Genomic DNA, 23543 nt, shown 5'->3' on the forward strand with positions numbered 1-23543 from the left:
TCCGCCTATGATACCGTTATGAAGGGGAAGACTAATTGACTCTGACAAGGGAATTCAGGTAGTTGGTTTTCTATAGGCGGGCATCGGTGACTTGACCCTAATGTGTGCGGCAACGGGAGGCCATAAGTAATGAAAAATGAGCTGACACAAGCTGTTGAAATAAGCCGACTGGCTTGAAACCAGACGCACTTCCCTATTTGGGGGCATTTGTGCAGATTTTATTACGAAAAGGCAGGATGAAACTGTGCAGAATTTTTTGATTAAAAACAATATCTATTGTTCTGTTTTTTTTCCCCTTTATGGTGATCGGGATCTCCAGAGACGGGACGGGACGGGACCTGAGGTTGTACCTCAACATGTAGGAGTCGGCCAGATACGGGTTTGCTAAATCAAACGCCTCGGTCCTAAAAGGGAATTTACGACATACACCCGGCCCGATGACATCTCGGCGTCTAACCAGCTCCGGTTGTCCGGCGGCGCGTCTGCATATACAAGGAAAAAGTCCAGATCTTTTACATATAAATGGTCTACATATATCGGACTATAAAGCTTTCAGATTAGCCGACGCGTGCGCTAATAATTCACCTGTGAGACCTCGCTATCAGTTTATGAAGCACGTGACTCAATCTCGGATTCTGTTATTTCAAAGGTGTGTGCACGGCAGAGGTCCGACACCGTCACGGATGCGGTAATTTTTCGGATTTCGGGCCGGGCCGGATCGCCTTTTCTTATATCTCCGTCCATGTGTAATGAAGGGGGATCGCCCTGCCATTTTATTTGTGTATGAAATCGCTCGCGTCCGGTGTCCGATCCGATTGACCCGGTGTGATTTAAGGCGGACGGCTGTCGTCGCCGGTCGCTCCAGCGGGGTCATTTTCCATTTTCAGCCGGAGGACTATTACAGTCTCGGAAAATGGGAGGGGGGTGGGGGAAGGGGGACCCCGGAAGAGTCATTTAAGTAAAGCACGAATCCGCCGAGCCGACCACCGCGCGGTAAAACTCATCTGTACCCTGTGATGAGTGTAATGCCATCTCCACTTTATGATTATGTGATATTCTTCACCTCTGCCACAGCGAACGATGCTGGGAACTGGCGGCCTTAATGAGGTTCCTTAGAGTTCAGCTCATGGGAAGGAGAGGTGGGAAGAAGGGGTGTGAGGGGAAAATAATAAAAAAAAATAAATAAATAACACGGACCGTCGGTGGACGGGAGCTTGGCTGGACGTGCCGGTAATTATCGAGTCGAGGATTTCCATTACGTTTATGAAAGGACGGCGAGTTCAAATCCAACCGTTTGTGGGAAACGCCGGTGAATGAAAAAAGCCTTCTCCGGTCCGAATCAAAACACAAGGTCATCAGACGCCTTCCGTCTGCGACAGACTGGTGAGGCGTCCTCATTTTTTTTGTTGAGGATTGTAACCCCGGGGAGATACCTCACCAGAGGAACTCTCCTGACATGTCTGGATGTTATGAATAAGTAAATAACGGCATTTTTCCAGTCGTTTAATCTCCAAAGCACTGCAATTAGTACGTCTGTAGCTTGTGTTGCCTTTTCATCTGCCCCTTATTATTGTTATTGTAAATATCATGCTCTTATTTAGCCGGTGGATGAATAATAAATAAGCTATAATAAGTATCTTGAATGAGCTGACGGCTTGACTGGGTCAATGGTAAGGGAGACCCCCCAGCTCCCCTCTCTCCCACTCTCTTCCCCTTCATCTCCCTCTCTCTTTTTAATTGGATCTTGTAATTAGTTTCTCTGATGGATCTGGGAGGTCTAAAGCATCCTCTACGTTCATTAATGCTCCTGGAGGAGGGTACAGCTTTTTTCTAAAAGCTCCGACCTCTCCGTCCCTCACGTGTCACAACACCAGATATGATTCTGCAAGATATGGTAAGTAGCTTTTTTTTCATTTTTTTTTCCCCCCAGCTGAGTACAAATTTGCCTCGGTCACCAAAACAAAGGTTGGGCTCTGAAATGAGAGCTAAAACATTTTTAAATGCTCGTGAAAAGTGTCCATTTTGTGCTCCGGCTCCGAAAAGAAGACCAGGAAAGGAAGAAAAAAAAAGGAAAAGCCAAGTGGGACGAACGTTAACAAAGTAAGCAATTATTCCCTCCTCTTCCTCTTTTCATTTATGGCAACCTAAGACGGACGGACACATCTGACAGCCGTAACTGCAGGTAGCAATATGATCATTTGTCTGAAGTAAAATATCCATTAACTTACTATTAATAAAAGTACCAGCAGTCTCTGTGCAATTTTTTACGTCCGCGTGTGTATGTGCACCCACACACACACACACACACACACACACGGGCGTACACACATATAAATACACACACAGATGTTCAGACATATAATATATAACACCCCTTCCAGCGCCCCAACACCATTTCCCCCCTTTTTCTCCCCACCCTCTGCTGGCCAGGCTACACTAGACGTCTCCCTAATCAGCAGCCTTGTCTCGCTCAGACTGGTTGCCATAGTAATATGCCGGCTGGTCGACATGGCAACCACTCTGAGGTCCACTATTAAATGAAGAAGAGTGGAGGGAGGTATGGGGAGAATTGAGTTGGGATGAGAAAGGGAGAGAGAGAGAGAGAGAGAGGGGAGGAACAGGAGAGACAGTAAGAGACAGAGAGACGTTGTCCAAGATGGGGGGAGGATGGGGGTGTTTGGGTGTAAAGCGGGGATCGTAGAAAAATGAAAAAGGAGGAAAAGAGCACGGAGAAATGAGTACAAGGAGCGGGAGAAGGAAAAGGAGGGGCAGGCGGAGGAGATGGCGAGCGCTGCACCCCAGCGGCTCTGGCTACCTCTCGCATTGTGTGGCATTAAAAGCCTGGGATTCGCGTGGCAACAATGCCATTAACCTAATGCATGACATCATTCATTTCATGCCTTATACTTAGAAATTCATACGCAGGAAAACATGCCGGCTTGGCCTCGCCGGGCCCGGCTGCACCGGGGCCCCGGATCCAGATGAAGTATCCAAAACTAATATCGTGTTTTAAGAGCTACTCAGAAGGGTTATTGTCCGTCTGCATCAGATAAACCGGAAAAATGTGAACAAAGCAAAACAATGATATCTGTAAAGATTTTATGGACTGCAGACTCAGGACGGCGCTCGGTGACGTGATGTGAATGGTCGCACGGAAAACAAACAAATAAACAACAACAATAACAATAAGTTTGCATTATTTCTTCACGGTTATTTGACAGCAACGAGTCCTTTTCATGTTTTTTCACGCAATCTGGCCGTCGCTCTGGATAACACGGCTCTCATACCCCCCTGCCGCCACCGCCGCAGCACTAACACCGTGTTTCTGGAGCCATATTGTTGCCGCCGCTGCTTTCTGTCCAAACTAAAGTGAGAATTCACCAGGGCGCACACACACACACACACACGCACACACACATATGCACACACACCTCCACAGTGATCTCCCTCAGCCATTCTCTCCTCACCCCTTCTCCTATCTCCCCAACAATATCTTTCCCTTCTCATTTTTCATTTGCACCTCACATATATCTCTGTGTCTCCATGCACACTTTTTGCTTTTATTACACCCCCCCCAACCCTCTGCATCTCTTTGACCCGCGCCTTACAGAACCCCACCCCCACCCCACTCCACCCCACTCCGAATGTCTGATTCTTTAATAAATTAAATGTCATTCCATCAAGATGCCACCACAGCAGCGGCACCGGGATGCATTTGTTGTATTGTTTGCCAAATTCCACCATGAATTGGAGCCCTCTCGTTTCCCCGAAGCGTCTTATGAAAGATAGCTAATTGCATGACCGCCTTGTGCCATCAGTCCCTGCTTCCCCCGGCGCACCGTTCAGAGGCAATTAAAGTGAGCTTAAACAGAGTAAGAAAGTGCGTCATCCTCTTAATGCAATTAAGGAAACGTACACACAAACATACGGTAACACAAAAACGGGAATACATAGACAAGCGTAGGATTGGCGGAGGAGGTTACGATGATGGGAGTTCATCATATGTGGTTTTCACGGTGGGGGGTGGAAGATTGCATGGAGATTTAAAAGCAAACAACGATGCAACGTCCGTTAAATCAAAATGAATGCGCTTTCAGAGCAAATCCCGTCAAATGAAGTAGAGAATGATGATTTGAAATGTATCTTCCTTCTCATTCGCCATTCGGGATCCGGACGCAGTCCCAGCAGTGGCTGCTTGTTCAATAAGATCATGTTGCTTACTTTTAGGTGGAGGCTTATCAAGTAAGCCTCCGTCGCAGGCGGCGAGATATAAAGTATATGTTCAATATTCCAAGCAGAAACAGGAAGCAGACGGGGACAGGGACGGAGCCCAGAGAAACAACAGGCCTTAAACTACTCATATTCCATAATCGGCTAAACCTCTTTATAATGGTGGAAATGAATAGCTGCCGGTTATAAGGCAAGTTTTACGACGACAGATGACTCCAGGAGAGGTCGCCCTTCATGATTTGATGCTTTTTTTTCAGCGCTGGCGGTGTGCGGATCCGACGGGAGGGGCTAAAGGCGGGCCGGCCGCTGAAGACGACGCCGCGATGAGGGGATGCCGTAGTGACGTTGGCAAAATTATTCGGTCCATAAGGTGATTTTACCAGTCTAATGTGATAAGTGCAAATGAATGAAAACTAAAATTTATATTGTGCCGCGTCTCTCTCAAATCCGGGTTCACGTTGTCATCTTGCTATTTCTGCAGAAAAAAACACCTATTTTCATTTGATATCCAATTTACTCAGCCCGCGCCCGAACGCCTAATCGGTACATACTGCTTCCCTCCGATGACAACCGAACGTAATAATCATTCTGTAGATATGAGTCAATCGAATAGCCGAACTGCCAAGTGACATCAAATGTGAAATAAAATAAAATAATTCAGGCGTGTACACATAGAAAGCCATTTCAAGTGAAGAAGAAAAAAAGAAGAGAAATTGATAGTGAAACATGAAAGGCAGGCGGAGAGAATGTTTCCTTTCAACATGTGATTGGAAGTCTGCTTACAATGTTGGACATTTCTTCTGTTCCTGCACGAAACCTATAATCTAGATTGCACCATTCATAAGAAAACTTTCACTGCAGGCGAGGCGAGGCGAGGCGAGCCCGAGCGTACAAACGGAACGTGTTATTTGCTCTTCCTTGTCGCAAAAACTGTCACGCTTCTGCCGACCCTCTTGCGAAGCCTCGCTGGAAATGCAGCTCTCGGTGTGAGCGCGGTCGGCTCGCACTCCAACTTCGGCTTCTAATCTGCTCGCGTCCGTTGACGATCTCCCGTTCAACGTGAATCTCCAAGTTATTGTGCTCATTACCTGTCCAGCTCATTTACGAAGAGGCCTAAATTAAAAGTACCGGCGATAAATCTGACCCCTTCTGTTTCTAACCACTGGGCACGTACAGTATGTACACATGGGGGCGGATGAAATACAAACATTTGCATCGACTCTGGTGTAACATGCTCATCGTACATCAGGGTGTGTTCATCACATCAGACAACAAACTGGCGCCAGAGATTGAACAAGAAGCGACGCGCCATCGTTAAATGACAGCTGCCGGGACTCGGACCGACTTTCTACCCGCGTGTTTTAACATGGAAAAAGAATAAACACACATTCAGACGTTGCCCGCATTTCCTATTTACACTGAAAACATCAATCGAGGAACTTGGATTGTCACTAATCATCACTTTGCATTAAAAGTCAAGTAAGTGATGGTGCAAAGAAATACATGGATTCATTCATTTCCCCAAATTTGTCGAGAAGTGTGATTCACCCTGGACTGGTCGCCAGTTCATCACAGGGCCTCAGAGAGACACACGACCATTCTCTTCCTCAATCAGGCATCATATAGACACATAAAAACATTCAGTTTCTCATATAGAGACATACAACCATGCAGCCTTTCATTCACACATCACATAGAGATGTACATCCATGCGTTCTTTCATTCACACAGGAAACCCTTCGGCAGAAGGCGCACCGCTCTGAACAGAGGACCTCCGAGGACTCCCGTGGCCAGCGTTCAGTTAATATCCAGCTTTATTCGCACCTTATTCAAAAAAAAAAAAAAAAGTTTGTTTCCGGAATATGTTGAATTTAGATCATTTACAAATATTAAAATGAAATCCAGGATGTGACTTCAGCAAGTGTCTTGGTAACACCACTGGAGTTACTCTGGTTTTATATAGGAATATGAATAAATAAATAATTTATATAAAGAGTGGAGATACTAAAAAACAGAGCATGCAGGGATTTAAAAGTGCAATTTTTAATTTGTGAAATTTGTGAGATTAAACCATATCATAAAAGCACCGAATCAGGCGAGCGGTCGCGCATGAAGTGTATGCATGTGTGTGTGTGTGTTCGTGCCTTGTCGTCCCGCAGCGTCACGGCCTCACTCCAACCGCAGATCGACCACCCGGGTTAAGTCAAGATAACGGGATATTTTTTGCTGTGTGTGGAACTGTTCTATAATTTAGTTCCACTTCAAGTCACAAAAAAAAAAAAAAAAAAAGGATATGGTGCGTAATGGCACGGTGTGGATTTATTTTATTCAAGATGCAATTCACGCCAGCTGTAAAGATGAATGTTAATAATTTAAGTCTCTTTCTCTCTGTGGTTACTCCGACAGAAAGAATCTGTTATACTACAGATCTAGGTTGGGGGTTGTGCTACAAGCTGCCACTCACAGCCGTGGAAATGCAGAGAAGTGCATGAAATGATGAATGTCACACTCGGTAGGAACGTGCACGACCTCCGTGTTCCAGCCGGCCATTTCCTAAACAGCAGCGCGGCGGGAAGGGGTGCGGGACGATCCTCCGATTGCTTCCTCCTACGTTCGACGCCGTGTCCGGTCCGGGTGATGAAGGTGGAACCGAAGAGAACCCGGCGAGGAAGTAGAGAAAATGAGATTTTCCATTCCTATATGCCTTTTTGATGATAACTAACCCCCCAAAAAAGGAAAACCCTTAGGATTAACTGATACAGAATGGGCTCTTTATTTCCAAAAAGAGACATCTATGCACGGCGTCCATTCACTCCACCCAAAATGGAGGCTTCGCCACCTTCCTTGTTCAGCCGGCGCCGCTGTCACAACCACACCAGGACTCCGAGTGTAAAGTCCCACTGCCCTCCAAATCCCGCCCAATTATAAAAGGCCCTTGAGTTGCTGTTTTGCCCCCTTTCCCCGGCTCCTGTCTGATTACTGAGTGTGGGCCGAGCTTCGCACGCAATCAGCCGCGAAGCGCCGAGGAGCAGGAGGACCGGGGGAAAAAAAAAAAAAAAAATCAAATCCAAAAACACAAAATAAACTAAAAGGGGGGACTTCTGGACCGCAATTACAGGCCATCCAGCGGGGCCCGCGCTCCCGCCACTCAAGAGCTGCCATGATTTTCGACAGAAAAGGTTATCAGTTTTTATTGGAGGAAATAGATGCTGGGTGATTTAAAATGGCACAGTAATGTGGATGGTAGGGAGGGGTCTCGGTGAGGTGGGGGTGATGCTGACCCGGGTCTCCCAAGGGTCTCATTTTGCTACCGGAGGGACACACTGAAGCCGCCGCACAACCTCCTACAACTACCGAGCACTTGTCTCCGGCGGCTCCGACGCAAAGGCTAAAACCTGATCTTTGACGGCCGAGTGACCCGGATTGCGACCCCTCCTCTGGTGTTTTCCTTTTACCCCAAAACACCTCGGACGACGAGGATTTGTTTTCTGGTTTCTAAGATCCAACTTGTATGTATTTTCTCTAAAAGCTTGTAGTTAATCATTGAGCCGTCCTTACTCGGTCACTTATACATGTTGAAGACCAGAGCGAACGCCCCCCAAAAAAAATTGACTATCATAAAATTATATTTGAATTTCAATTTTTAAAGAATATTTTTTATCTCCGGATGCGAATCGTACCGTTGCATTTTTCAGAGCGTCGGAACAGCCTGCGCTTGCGTCTCCAGCCCAGCAGCAGGAAGCACATGTGAAAAATGATCAGCGAGCATGGCGGCAGCGTGTTTGCTCGGCTCAGTGTAATGACTGCCTGCAGATTTCCTGTCACGAGCGCGAGAGTCCGCCGCTCCGGGAGGGGGGATGGGGACGGGGACGGGGACGGGGACGGGGGGGTGGAGAAGTATGCGACCGTATTTGCTTTTGTACTGGGCTAACAGTGTGTGTACTCTGCCGTGTGTGACATTATTTCAGAATGTGTAAGCTATGATGTGCCGGCGGCAGATGAAGTACTCCTCAGGCACGTCCGGCGACGGACACGTGCGCTCTCGCCCACCGCCGCAAACGTTCAGAACGATTTTGCTATTATTCCATGCATATGATGCAATGTCTCAGACACTAAGGTGGTTACGTTGCAATTAATTCGATTATGAACCATTGTATGTCAAAGTAGATAATATGTTAATGCTGTGTAATGTGAGTGTGTGTGTGTATGTTTGTCTTCATTGTGCCTGCTGCCTATGCTCTCCTAATCTGTATTCAGGGCAGGTAAGCTCCAGCACAGACCCAGAGCTCAGTAACTAATGGAGGGACTGATGGGAGCCTTATGATGACCACAGGGCCGTTTACACACACAGACACACACGCACGTGTGTGTGTGTGTGGGGGGGGGGGGGGGGGCGTCGTGCATTTACAAACATACACACACACCGGCCATTTCCAGATACACACTGATCATGCAGCTATTAACTTAATTACACAGACTATTTATTCTTCCGTGACTTTCTGTGTGCAGGTGCAAGATCCCGTGCAAACGGAGACGCCTGCTCTGCATCCAAGTACGAGATACTCGCTCTGTCGCGGGAAAGAATAATTGTTTTTATGGGATGCGGCTGGTGTCCGGCGGGATTATGGCGAAGGAATGCCCGGTAGAGTTTACCAAAACATCACGGCGGCTGACGTTTGTGTCAGTGTTCCCTTCAAGGTACGCAGACTAAGCGACCTAATGGCCGTCACATCATCTCTCATTAACAAGCAAACCCAGTCACACCGCTCCTCCTCCGCGCTTCTGTTTTCTATCTTTCTCCTTTCATTCACGTCACTTCCTGTTTTTTTTTTGTTTTTTTTCTGCTCCCCCTCCTCCTCAGCTGCTGAGTTCAGGCCAGGGAGCCGACAGCCCCTCGTGTGACCCGGAAGCCTCTGAGGCTCGCGAGGAGAAAGGTAATGGGCCCCGGCCCCCGGAACGCGCTCTGGCCCCGCACACATGGAGCTGCAGGCAGCTTTGATCCGGTAGCCCCTGCTCTGGTCTCCTGACGCCTGCCGAGGAAATTCATAGGAACAACTGGAAGAGGCCTGTGTTTATTCAGCTCCTTTAATGAGGAGGGAGACGGATTATCGGGGGCCTCGATCTCCCCGAAAAAACACGAGGAAAGAAAAACCGCCGTTCCTTCCAGATGTTACTTTATCACTGGTCACTCCGTAAGAATCCGAGGGAGAGAGAGGGAGCGGTTGGAGAGAAAATCTCCAGGCTCACCCAGAGGAGAGCAGCTGCCCTCAGGGCGGGGGGGAACTGGGAAACCGGGAGGGAGGGGGTCTCTGGGATGGACATTGTTTTGTTTTAACAATGCCCCTAACCGCGGTCACTAAATAGTCATTCCTGAGAGTCCGCAAAGCTCCACCGACAAAATTATTAATCGCCGATTCTGACAAATCAACTCATTTCCGTATGTCAGCGGGAATCTGCATGAATTTATGTCATGCTGCATTTACAGGCCTCTCTCATAAAGATGCTCATTTCCTCTGTCCTGGGCTGGCTCTAAAGGTTTGCCAGCTATCACTCCCAGATCAGCGTCCTTTGAGCGATTTTAAAGCAGCACCAGACATCCCTGCGCCGAACTTTGTGTGCCAAATTTTCGGTCTGGATTCATTGGTAACTGAATCAGTAGCCTTATATTATCATTATTATTAATAGTATCGATGATTTCATTGTATTGTAATTGCACCTGAAATCCATCCCATGAAACTTCAACTGCATAGATGGCGCCGCAATGATTTGCTTAATTCTGCTCGGATTAAAATTAAAATTAAAATTAAATTAAATTAAATTAAATTAAATTAAATTAAATTAAATTAAATTAAATTAAATTTAAATTTAAATTTAAATTGTTTGTTACAAATTTTTGTTTGTTACATGTAGTTTTATTACATGAGGTCTAAAAATTAAGAAGAACATCTAACTGCAAGTAAATCCAAGGAGACAAACAAATACAGTTTTGGTTTGTTATTGAAAGAAATGCAATTCACTATGAACAATGTCATAATAAACCTTAAGCGAATGCAACTTCTGAAATTAACGCGTTGGAATAGATCGAAGTTTCAACTCATCTGTGTTTGATGAATGCAGGCTGTGTGTTATCAGTGGGTGCAGTTTTCCATACGGCCTTAAGTGTTCTGCCCCTGGTTCCCCGACCCTGCTTAAACGGCAAACACCACTGTGTTTGGAGTCATCGCACTGCTGTTTCTCCACTACAGTCGGTGCTCGTTCTATAAACACACAGCGGACACCGGAAGTGAAAGGTGTGCCGCACAGCGGAGACGTTATCAGCTTTTATTGTCCCGGTTCTTCACTGCATCCAGCTTCTTCTCGCAGGAATAATTACAAGCTAAACTGAGCATTATACTCGTTTTATTCTTTTGCAAAATGCAGCATAAAGTTACGTTTGTTACTGGTTAGCTACACGTTGCACCGGCAAATTTACGGGCAAATTGACATTTGACTGCGTGTTTAAGAGAAGGTGAAAAAAGTAGAGCCTAGCTGTAAAATAAATAAATAGATGAATGTGTCAGGAGCCAAGGAGGGAGTAAAAGGAAAAGAGTCCATCTGGATATATAGCCGTTGTGTTTCTCATGTTTCCATTTTGTCCCTCGGCGCTGTGAGCGCAGCCCGGAGCAATGTGCTCCTCGCTGAAACCGGGGCAAACCGAACATGTGTCTCACACCAGAGCTAAGAAGTGACTGAAATAAAAAGTCGTGATTTTCCAGCGCGGGTGACCCGTCACGTAGGTAAATCCTTCCGAGACCGAAACGCGATGTCCGTGTAAAACCAGCGTTTCATTTGAAAACGTCAATTAAAACATATCGCTTTCCTTTCTGGACTTGTTGGGCCGGCGCGCAGGCGGCGGGGAGTGAGAGACGGAATCTCAGCGGCGCTAACAATACCTGACCGGACACTCGGGCGGTGCGCGTTCGGCCCTTGACCCTTGCGCCGGAAACACCGAGCAGATCAATATATCGGTCTATTGTCGACTCATTTAGCGGGGAATAATGGCTCGGGCTCCGGTCACAGATCCTCCCACGTAGAGGCCACGGGTCAGCCGTCGCCGCGCATTTACATGGGATTTGCATGCATCAGATCTTGTTAGGAGCCGAACACCTGGCGTTTGTTCGAGGCGTGCGGTCAGGACCCGCGTCGACCCGGCCCGTCTCCGCTCGCCGTGTCACGGGCGAGGAGATCCGCACACCTACGTCGCCTTTGCCCGCTGAACTGCCTTAACAGTCCGCAGTGCGGGTTAGATGGAGGTGTTTGTGTGTGATTATTAGTCTTGTTCATAATTTACACTTTTAAATTTCTTCTTGTTACTTTCACATTATCCCCATGGAGCGTGAATATGGGAACGGACTCCAAATACGAATACGTGACGTGAATCCGGCTAGCAGGCCCGACTTTTAAAGCCGGTTTTGCGTTGATTAAACGGAAACTGCGATCGGGGAAGAGCGTCAAACGCACACACGCACACACACACATACACACACACACACGTCAAGGATGTGGAAGGCGGAAACAAGAAAAAGCGCCTTACCTAAATGATATCATTTGGGCCCGCAAATTGCTGTTTTTGGTTTTGTTTGAAATGGTTCCGAGCAGACATTCATAGAAATCATCTGAATCGTCCCACCGGCGGACCAACGTGACAAAATCCTTAAATCCGTCTCCCTGATTTCAATTCTCCTCGGGTCGCCCCGCGCTCGGAGAATTGAAATCGGAGTTGGCAAAAAACTAAAACGCGTCCTGAAATTTAAAGGAGGTTGTGAACCACTTCCTGCCTCACCCCATCACCAAAACCTCCCCTGGTCAAGGCAACCAGATGACGATCTCATGCAGCACCTGCAGATTCTTACTCTCACTGCCACTGCAAGGCCGCACAGGAGCCTGTCTCCTTTCTCTTATCAACATATTTGTTTTCTTTATCGGTGCCCTCGAAGACATCTTAAGAGAAGTCAAGGGAAAGACTTACCCGCTGTGCGGCGGCGGAGAGCTTCCTTCACAGTCCCAGTCCTGCAAATCAAAAGGGAAAGAGTGCATCATTATTGGCAGCCCCCCACCCTCCTACCCCACCCCCCAGGTCATATATTATTCAAACATCATCTCGGAGAAAACAACGTAAACTGCGGGTTTCGCTCTTCATTTCAGTTTATTACCACTCCCATTCACAATTTTCTTTTTTGCCGACATCCCTCTCTCTGGGCCTACGATATCCTTCCCCAAGGCCGAACTTAGCATGCAACGTATTCTGATGTATGAAGGGACGAAACCTGGATAATCCGGCAATTCGCACGGAGCCCCTTATCGTTGTGTCGTAACTGTCCGCGGGCGATGTGTTGTTTGTTATTAGGTTATATTACGACCTTGGGTAAGAGATGAGGGTCGGAGATGAGCACATACATGCATGAAATACAGAAAAGTCGCAATTAAAATGAAACAAAAAATCTCCACAGAGAGGAAAATACAGATACCTTTATATGTGTATTTATCAAAAGGAGAAAAGGAGCAGGCTTATCTGCAAATTAAATCCAAAATCTCAAATTGCTCTTCAACTGTATTAAAATAGAAAGACTTTTCACGAGTAACAACACTCGTTCGCAAGTACAAGTCTTCAACATCACGACCCTGAAAGTCATTTTTCCGTCCTTTCTTACAAAATCTACCGTCGTCCGGATTGACAATGCGTGCCGGTTGCACGTTGTTGAGCGGCACCTTATGGCGAGAGTCACGCCGATAAAAAAATGCAAGAAGTCTAAAAAAAAAAAGAATCCAGAAACATCCTGGAGCTGGTAGCATCTGCTCCACGGTCCCGCCATCGACCTTGTGATTCGATAATATCGCTAATGCCTGCCTGTTCCTGTGCGGAGCCGCGACACGACGCCTCTGCTTCACCCGGCCTTTGACCCCCGGGCATGAAACAAGGTGAGGGTGTCGCCCCTCCCCGGTCCCCTACCGACTCCAGGTCAGTAAGTAAGCTTGTATTTTGGATAGCCGCTGCCAATTGTGCATGCACTTTAATAAGCGGGCTCCAGGCCGGGCAGATTTATAGGCCCGTGGAGGGGTGGAAGGACCGGACTCCCTTGGCCTCCAGCTTCCCTCTGCGCCATTACGCCAGAGTGAGATATAGTGGGATATTGATCCCAATGCCACTTCATTTTGCAATAACTATTACACGATATTCTCCCGGGCTGCGCAATGCTCCTGATTTATGCCGCCTTGCTATTTACATTAGCAGTAAGTGTTTTTCTATACCGACTGCGGGGGGACCTTACATCCACATAAATGAACATGTGAACATTCACATTCCAGACCGTACCTGTCTTTTTGGTGCCTTTGACGCCTTTTCACAGAGACCTGGCTGCTTAACCGCCGTAATGAAAAACACGGGCATCAACATATTGAGGAATATATCCAAGCCTTCATTACAGCCACACAATTGACCTTCAGGCAATGATATCCTCCTGTGTTATATTTCATTTAGAATACCTGCGTGATTAAATCCGCTCTTTGGAACGCTGATATATTCTTGGGCAGATATGGTTTGGAATTATTTCCTTCACACATACCGCCGGCGATATGCAATCGTCTCACGGATGGATGTCAAAAAATACAAGGCGTCGTATTAAACGGCGTTGGTTTTTGTTTTGTTTTTTTTCCGGGGACATAGTGGTTTTTTTCATCCTGCCAAAACGATCCTGCCGTCGCGCTGAAAATATGGATCTCGGGCCGAAAAACGAGCCGCCGTATGAGACGGACGCGTCTCCGTCGCGCGAGCCCGCTGAAGTGTCAACGGAGAAGATTTAATTGAACACCGCCGATTGCCAGAGGATCTCATTAGAAAGAAATTTCCATGATGAGGTTAATTAGGATAAACAGGCCGGGGCCTCCAGGAACCATCTGCACGCTCCGGAGCTGGGTCTTTGCCAAAGTGGTCTCCCCTCGCCGTGCCAGGCCGGCGCTGAGTGTTTGTTGACACACAGGGGCGGAGGTGGTGTTGGTGGTGGGGGGTCTGCGTCAATGGCGGAGGGGCACGCGTGAATGAGGCGGAAGGGCGGGAGACAAACATTCCCACAGGCGACCCCCTCCCCGCCCCCGACATGGGGCTCGGCGCACCAGATGCTGTCAGCGCTACATTGTGCCACAAGACAAAACAAAAGGACTAATGACCCTTAATTGCTCCGGAGCTGTTTAAAACCAGATGAGTGTCGCCTAAGCTGCGGTATGTAAATCAACCCCCCCCCCCCCCTCCTTGCCCCTCTTTCACCATCTACTCCCTAAGCTCTCTCTCTCTCCCCTGGCACAATCAAGTCTTTTTTTTTTTTCTGATAAGGGGGCGGGCAGCTTAGCAGGCTTGCTGCCAAGTGACGGGAACTGGCAAGCGTGGTAATGTGTAGACACTTGTTGCTACAACGGCTGCCTGTTACGCCGGCGCGCGGTGGAGTCAGGGGCGACCGGGGAAGGCGCGCGAGGAGCAGATGGGCATCCCGCGGCCTCCACGCGCTTCCGTATTGAGCGCGGTTCTGAGGAAAAAGGAGCACGCCCCGCTTCCGACGACACGCGCGCGGTCCATTCATTGATAGCTCCATTCATATGCAATGCTAAGTTTGATTGCAGACGAAATCCCCCGAGCTTACTTGAATGCGCTTGTGTAGTTCTGAATGGCGAAGGCTTCGCTCGGCATTTCAAAAGACTGGCATTTCAAAATAAATGTGTTTTTATGAATTTAATCATTAAAGCGAGTCCACGGCGGAAGGATCTTTTAACAGAACATATTGATATTCTAAAGGGTTCATTTAAAGAAAATGTGAATATTCCGCCCGCGAATGACATTCTCCATCCCCGTCCGGGACTCGTGACCCGGCGAGACGTGAGCGATGCGGCCCCTGCGCGGCCCACCGCTCACGCCGCACCCATTAACATCAAGCCCTTAATGCATTTCCCCGTACCTGCGTGCTTTGCTGCTGCTGGGAGTCTCTGATGATTTAAAGACAGCAACAAACCTGTCCCATTTTCAGAGTGACATTATTGATGTACTGTCACTTCATATTGTAGGTAACTGCTAATGGCTATTTTATGGCGCATATGTCAAATCTGATGTGTACTTTTTTTAAGACCCTGTCTCCAACCCCATCGCTCTCTCTCATATTTGAGTCGAATGATTACTTCGAGACCGAAAAAAGAAAAAAAAAATCAACGTCTACTAGCTAAACACACGGTCTCTAATAAAACCTGCTCCGTTTGTGCATTCAGCAAATTTAAATAGACAGCTTTTAAACCGGTCTGTATTACTTTAGCTGGCCGAGGACAATCATTGGAGCGATCCCAGTAACACAAAGCAAAACTCTCACATTATCTGACGATTAGTGGCATTTTTCCGGCCTTGTTTTTCCTAAATATGTTTATTTCTGTCTTCGAGGGAAATTTAAATAAGAGAGTGGCATCATTTATGTCTCTGAATTCTTCCCCGGTTACGCGCCGAAAAAACACCCGGATTATTTAGGGATCTAAGAAATTCAAACGGCGGTAAATTCAGATTTTCTCTTTCCTGGAGTTTATCTTCCTTGATTGCATTTGAAAAAAACATCTCAAACGCCCTTTTGAGACTGCAGCAACGCTCGTATCTAATGCCTATTAGACTAATGCTAGTACATCAGGTTGACCAAGACACACACACACACACACACACACACACACAACGTTAGCTTGGGCCACTAGCTTTGTATTGCAACGTGTTGTACCGCACCACTAAAGGAAGGGGTGAACGCCAAAACTTGAAGGAGGAAAGAAAAAGGAAAATATGAAAACGAACAAAGGTAAAAAAGCTTCGCGACCATTGAGGCCGACTCGGCCTCTCCGAAAGACCGTGACGTCTTCCTGGGTCCACTCTTTACACACTCCGCTATGGTTTTTTTCCTTTCTTCCCTGTTAACCTCCATCTCCTCTTGTTGTGGATTAGCTTCCATACTCGCTCGAACAAAGACTCAGTCAGCTTGGTGTTTACGCACGCACGCGCGCGTGTGTGTGTGTGTGTGTGTGTGTCCCCACTTACGTCCGGATCTGTGAGCGCCCCAATTTGTCGGGCATTAATCGGAGCACCTGCTGAGAGAGGACCCCGTGTGGATACCTCGCTTTGTCCCCCGACTCACGCACTTTTTGTTTCGGCACTTGAGTCATCAGCGTTGTTTGAAATCAATGCGATGATTGTGCCTGAGACTAATTTGAGTATGCAAATACTGCAGGGGGGAGGAAGGGGAAGGGGTCCGGCCGAGGACCCCGGTCACTTCCTGTATGTCGGTGGCAGCGTGCAATTAAAGTGGTGCTCCAGCAGGTGGTTCTAAATGCACCGCTAGAAAAATAGAGGAAGTGGAATTTGGCTGGTCACTATACTGAAGACATGTGTTCCTCCTCTTCCTGGAGGACAGGAGGCAGGGAGGGAGGGGGAGAACCATGATGGTGGAGAAAGGGGGGAAGCGAGTAAAATGACAGGACGAGGAGGAGAGAGAGGGAGCAGACGACAGAGGTAGCCGAGGAAACAAATGAATAAATTCATGGGGCACCGAATGAAAAGAAGGACAGGAGGGAGGAGCGGGAGGAAGAAGAGAAGGAGGAGGAGGAGGAGGGGTGAAGAAAGGGGGTTTGGAGTCATCAGCGGATGATTTTTATTGTCCGGAGACGCGCGCAAAAACACTGGGAAGATTCAATTAAGTATCATATGCAGTGACCTTATTGCCATGGTTACGGAACAGAAGAAAAAAATTAATCACGCCAGCGCCGGCGAGAGAGGGGGGAGAAAGATGGCGGGAAGAGAGACGGAAGGAAGTGGGCAGGGACGGAGGAAGGTGGATGAGGGAGGATAATGGCCGAGTCCGGGCGCCGCTGAGCGTATGCATGTTTGTTAGCGGAACACAGAAGGTCAGCGATTGTCCCCGCCAAGGTCTGACATCTGTGTGCTGAGGGAGAACATTTCATTCCTCACAATGGATTTCTGACTCCTTTGTCTGAGATACATTTTAGATGAGAGCCGTGTCATGCTATAAGAGAAGCTTGGGGGGGGGGAGGTTGTGGAGGTTGAAGGAGACGCGGCGTCAAAAACGAAGCAGCTTCATAAAATGAGTGTCACAAAAGGTGCAAAGTTTTCCAGCGGTGCCAAGATGAGTTTTCTGCTCCGGCTCTATATTTCAAGATGAGTTTTACGTGTCGGAGGCGTCTACGCAAAGAAATAAATCCAGGGCCGTCACATGCGAAACTCGACGAAAACTCACAATGGTTAGGGAAAATAAAAGGGATGGTACACATCGGTGTGTTTCCTCCCGTTTCACTCACGCCCGGGTCTGGATAAAAACACGCCACTTGCATGTTGTCAAAGACTCTGATGAAAAATCATGACGATCATTTTCAATCACATCCCATTATGATCCTCCTCTTAGCCACGTCTCCCCCCCCCCCGGCTCGCTGCGGAGGGGGGAAAGTTGAAGATGGTTCTGTTTGATGAAGCCGCGGAGTGCTTGCTTGCCGTCTGCGGGGACTGTCTCGAAAACAATCCGTCTGAAACTCCCCCTCCCCGCCACCCGCTGAGCAAAATGTTAAATAAACAAAGGCGGGGATAAACAAAATCCCTCCGTTTCGATGTCAGCGAGAAGAAAGACGACATTTTGGCGCTGCGATTGTTACGGGAAAGGTGGCGGCCGGGACTTAACCGCCGTTTAAACCGCGGACACTCTGTGATTCGATTTGGTTTATTCAAAAATAGTTCATTATAAATATGTGTTCGTCGGGGGCCCGCAAGCTTCCGGCAAAAAACGCCGCAGCTGTCAGCCTTGCCTTCTGACAGAGCAACAGCGACGGTATTTTATTAATGTGTAATCACATTATTAGTTCACATAATGAATTATTTTGTTTTATTTCTTTCCCCCTCCCCAAAACCATAAGTTTTAGATGTGACGTCTCGGCACGTCTACGAACGATTCTATCACGAATCCCGGAAGATTCGCGGCGCCGTCCGAGCTGGAGTCCATTCCGAGACGGGCTTCCCATTCGATTTTATTTATTTCGGCGCAGACCCCGGAAGAGTCGTCCGCGACTCAGTTATACGTGTGTGTGTCTGCCCCCGTGTCCCTAAAAATAAAAGAAGAGCGAGCCGCTTGTTTTGAGTATAAAACCACCCTAGTGACCTATTCGATCCTTATCTGTAAGGTTGCAACATAAACGGATAAAAACCGCAGAATTAACTGTGATGAAGAATAACTACCGGCATTCAAAAGTGCTCTTTTTAAAGTGCGACCGTGACACAGGAGGTAGAATGTCAGTCTTTATATTCATTTTTAAGTGTGCACTGTGTTATCGGTGTGGCGGTAGACCCGCGGGGCCCGGCGCTGTCCCTGTGGCGGAGCCTCTCGGACCCCTGAGTGATGCTCGGGCTGAGGTGTAACAAGAGAGGGTCTGAGCGGAGTGGCTGTTAAAGTGCCTGATGTGACCGTGACCACTTCCAGAAACAATTTAATTCCACAGCTTCAGCCATCTCCAGCTGATCTACTCCTTCAAGGTCATTAACTGTGCCACAGAAGGTCACATGATTAATGAGTGACAGACCCTCTGGTGCAATAACGTGTATGAATGTGGCCCATTAATTAGACAGGGGGGCCAGACAGAATGAATGGCCAGGGACAGCTTGGCCCCCTCACAACCCTGTCCTTCCCAGACCCCATTTTTCATTTACGTCTGCACGAGCGCTTATATGCTCCCAAAATGCAAGGCACCCTCCTCCACAAAAAAAAAAAAAAAAAAAATCAACAAACAAAAAAAAGGCAATTAACCACATACTATTCATTTCTAAACACGGGACTGTTGCCATTAAAAAGCCAAGGAGGCGGCTGCATTCAATAACGGGTCAAATAAAAAAAAAATAAAACTCGCTCCTTCCTCAGATGTGCGCTGCTGGCAGCGGGCGCCGGGTGATCCGGGTATCAAACATCAGAACGCAACGTTGCCGCTGTCCTTTTCCAGGGCTACGATAAGCCCCGGTGCTTTACCGAGGGCAATCTCCGAGAGGAAATGAAACATTCTGCTGCCACGGACCGGCGTTATTAGAAGACAACAAGTCCCGGCTTTCAGGATATACAGATCAGGAGATTTAATTGATGGCGGGTGACTGTCGGTGCCTCCCTATAGCTGGGAGAAACACGGGCGTTGGACACTGCCGCATTGTAAATAGTATTCATTTCTCAGTCTAATCAACATAATGCAATTCCAATAAGTCCATTTCTTAGAGTGGCCTTGTTGATTTGAAACCTCAAAGCCCTCCGCTTTATTCTCACCACCGCCAACAAATGTAATGGCGACTAAGTATATTGGGCCATAATATAAGAATACTCCGCATCCAGTGCATGAATTTCAATTTTGGCCGAGGTCAAAGCGTTATGGATGAACCCCAACGGGATCATTAATCACAAAATATTTGCATCATATTGGAATAACAGCCCGGCGGGGGGGGGGGGGGTCGGGGTGAGAAGGTGTTTCGGGACGAGGGCCACATCGTGGCACGTGTGTGCGTAAACGTTTGCGTCGCACCTGGGTCGCCGTTTCTAGAGGCCGGTATTTGCACCGGGTACACATTTTCAAATTGTCATTGCCCCAGAAACATAATAAGCAGTGACAGGGTGAGGCAGATCCACCGCGTGCACACTCAAAGAAGACAACATCTTTTAGAAACAGAACGCTGCGATGTGTGTGTGTGCGTGTGTGTGTGATGTGATACCATAAAATGGATTCTAGGTCACAGATATGTATTTGTAGTTATGAATATGGAAGAATAATAATTTATGAGGCGTGCCGATAATAAACATTTTGAAAGGTGCCACAGACGTTGTTTACCTCCTGCTTTTTCCTCTTCTTTTTTTTAATGAACAACAAAATAAATAATAAAAATAAATACAATTCTTGCATCTTATCAAACACTGGGAGAACGCCCTGACCCCTGTGAATCGAGCATCCCTCCGGAGATTTGACACACATCTCTCAGCTTAGATCTGAAGGCAGCCACGAATGTTGCTTGCCCTCTGATATATTTTTAATATTCAGATCATATCAAATATGTCGTCTTTCAATAATTGATCTATCTATCTACTCGCAACATAACACGCGCTGGGCTCCGGCATGTGATTCCGATGCCCCGGTCGGTATATTTTCTCCAATATCTATTCAATATGAGAGCTTTGGCGGCTCCCTGGATGTGATGCACTTGGCCGTGGCGGCGACGCAGGGCACGCTCCATCAAACACCGCAACCATAAACTAGCTGTCGGTCAATAGCGGCGCGAAGCCGAAGCTTTGCTCTGTCTAGACTCTCGATCGGAGATGAAGACGCACTAATGCTTCAGCCCGGATAAAAATCACAATATATCTGGCCGCGTAGCTTTTTAGGAACATCCACTACCCTTTAAACGAAACAGGCTGGCTTGCATATTTATGGGATTTGCAGAAATGATGTTGTTAAATGTGTTAAAAAAAAACACTGATATTGTGAGTGAAGCCAAACACTTGCTATGTTAGAGGCTCATTAAATACATTTTTTAAGCGAAAAATGAAATGAGGTGCAACAAAAATACAGCAGTCAAATGGAGGGGCTGTGTTTTTTTTTTTTTTTGTTTGTTTTTTTTCCCAGTCTTTTTGACCAATAGCATCTCCCGTGGTGGTTCATTTCCTCAGTACTAGAGGTTCCCGCTCTCCATCACTGGGCGTCAGGGGGCATGATGGATAGAATGCGAAATGGAGGGAAGGAACATAACGGAAGAGGGGGAACCATGCTGGGAGAAAGGAAATCTTCCATGTGCAGCAGCGGAGTGGCTAGAGGACATTTCACGCTAATGGCGGCCGAGCCAATTGAAATGACTGCAACGCTGCATGATTTGAAGGTCAGGAGACAGCAGATTATATTCCAGTGGTGGCGAAGGGGGATTGGAGGAGCGAAATCGTGTCCCCCCCACCCCCCATCCCCCCGCCATCAACCCCCGCCCCTCTTGCTCTCCTGAATTATTGCAGAACAGGCGAGATGGAATCAACATAACACCAAACCCCATCACCATTACTCTTGCGCGAAGCTCACCGTGAAACGCACAACATTTCTTTGGTCTTTTCTGTCCACTACATCATAATGAGAAATTCTAGCCGGGAAGCTCAGAGGCTCTGGCTGTGCAGCCACACAAAACACCGCTGTGCTTAAGGAGGAACAAAATAAATAGATAAATAAATAAATAGATACACGAAAATCCACTTGAATTCATACGACACACTGACATTAAATGGAAATCCTATTATTTGCAAATTAAAATAAGGTCAGGATTAAGTATGCTAAATTAATTAGCCAGAAATGATAACAATATTGCTGGTAAAGGTCAGAGCATTACAAGATTCTGACCGCTGGCTTTGGTTTTATTTTACTGCCGCGAAGGGCGGCCCGATAAAACAAACAATCAGATTTCCTCTTGTTCACGCAGACGACACGTTGGATAGCACAGCGTGGCCGGAGGAGCACACTTGTTTGTCAGGACTGCAGAGGAGGGTGCAAAAGTTAGTCACACATGACAAAAGCATGCAGTGATTATGCACATGACTGCAGTAATAAGCTGTAATAAGATGTGGGGTGACTATACACATTTAGCACAGACGACGTGCAAGGCAGGCCAACGTTATCGGACCGGACTTTCATACGACGTCTCACATTTGAGGCGTGATGACAAACGAACCGACAAGAGAACATCCTGTTAATCTCAATAAATAAATGAATTGAAAAAGAAATAACTAGGCAAATAAATCGCTGAAAGAATTATCTTCTGGGTGGGTCTGTTTTTATAATATCTCCCCTTAATGCATTCTTTAAAATAAGAAAGTAAATAAAGCAAACATTGCATACTGTATGTTATCAGGAAATTGATGGATATTTTCATGCCTGCATAGAAACTTGTCATTTAATTAGATTCAAATATCAAAGAATTTATGTGCATAGAATTGCCCATCGGAACAAATATAGTTTATTCTGATTCTGATTGTGATATCTATATTTATGTGTGGGTGTATGCATGCATATAAATATGTACGTAAGCATATGTACATGCATATTTACACACACACACATATATCTGTGTGTTCTTATATTTAGTTATTACATGAAGAGAAGAAAAATGTGCTAATTTTGATATATGTAGATATCTTTACTATAAATGCACACACACAGACACACATATATAAACACTTATATAGTTTTATATGCTGGTGCGATTGTGTATCTGTGACTTGTCTAGGGATTTATTTTATATAATCCTATCTATCTATCTATCTATCTATCTATCTATCTATCTATCTATCTATCTATCTATCTATCTATCTATCTATCTATCTATCTATCTATCTATCTATCTATCTATCTGTGTGTTCGTGTGTGCAATAGATGTATTACATAATGTTATAGAGTACACTGTGTATTTCCTCAGCCTGTGACAGAAAGCATGCTGTTCTCTCAGGTCAGCGGTGCATTCTGGACAAACCCAATGCAGCGGTGTGACGCTGGAGCCCGAGGGTTTCCCCTGCCGGCTGCAGCTGCTGGTAAAACTCCAGAGGAGATAAAGAGCAACCAAGGCAGCCGAGTCAATCCAGTGCATGTTTGAATGGCTGACCATGTTAAGCTCCTAAAGCGGGCATTAATCCAGGATTTTAAGAGCAGAGTTAAGTTTGGCACATTATCGTGGCGAGGCCCGGACCTCAGACAGAGTTTAATCACTGTGGTGGGGCACTGTCCGCCTCAGGCGCGCGCACACACACACACACACACACACATCCACACACACCCACACACACACACACACACACACACACACACTTGACATCAACAGGCTAAATAACAGCAACCATCATTTAAAACATCAGAAATCCCTAATATATCTCGCGATTTCATTGGCAATTTTTACTTTGCACTTATTTAATTAGCATAGATAGCGTTGCTGTTTTCTCCAGGAAAAATCCACTTTAGATACAACATCCTGGCATCATTCGGCAGGGGTAGGAGCTCTGGCGGAGCCTGCGTGACCCCTCTGGCCAGGCCTGCGTCCTGGCATCGGCCTCGCCCCTCCAGATGCACACAGGCCAGACCAGAGCGGGGCGCGCAGAGCGTTCACTGTTGCACTCGACTCCAGATGCACAGAGGCCGGCTCAGATGATCACCTCAGATAGCAGTGCACACAGACAAACATATTAAGAGCTGACAGCTCCTGACAATGGTTTTAGCAT

The 23543-nt window shown here is 46.9% G+C and overlaps 1 long non-coding RNA gene across 1 annotated transcript in view; it reads right to left on the minus strand.

The window, feature by feature from the left end:
* The window catches only part of LOC147217780 (uncharacterized), a 124327-nt gene that overhangs the window by 19501 nt on the left and 81283 nt on the right, over nucleotides 1-23543 (minus strand). Inside the window, exon 2 of the long non-coding RNA XR_015108869.1 lies at nucleotides 12239-12279. This is a non-coding gene — a long non-coding RNA (uncharacterized LOC147217780). The remainder of the gene's footprint in view (nucleotides 1-12238; nucleotides 12280-23543) is intronic.

The sequence above is a fragment of the Fistularia commersonii genome, chromosome 27, assembly GCF_037954325.1.
Source record: "Fistularia commersonii isolate RoL2024-O1a breed Wild chromosome 27, RoL_Fcom_v1.0, whole genome shotgun sequence".
Taxonomy (NCBI): Eukaryota; Metazoa; Chordata; class Actinopteri; order Syngnathiformes; family Fistulariidae; genus Fistularia; species Fistularia commersonii.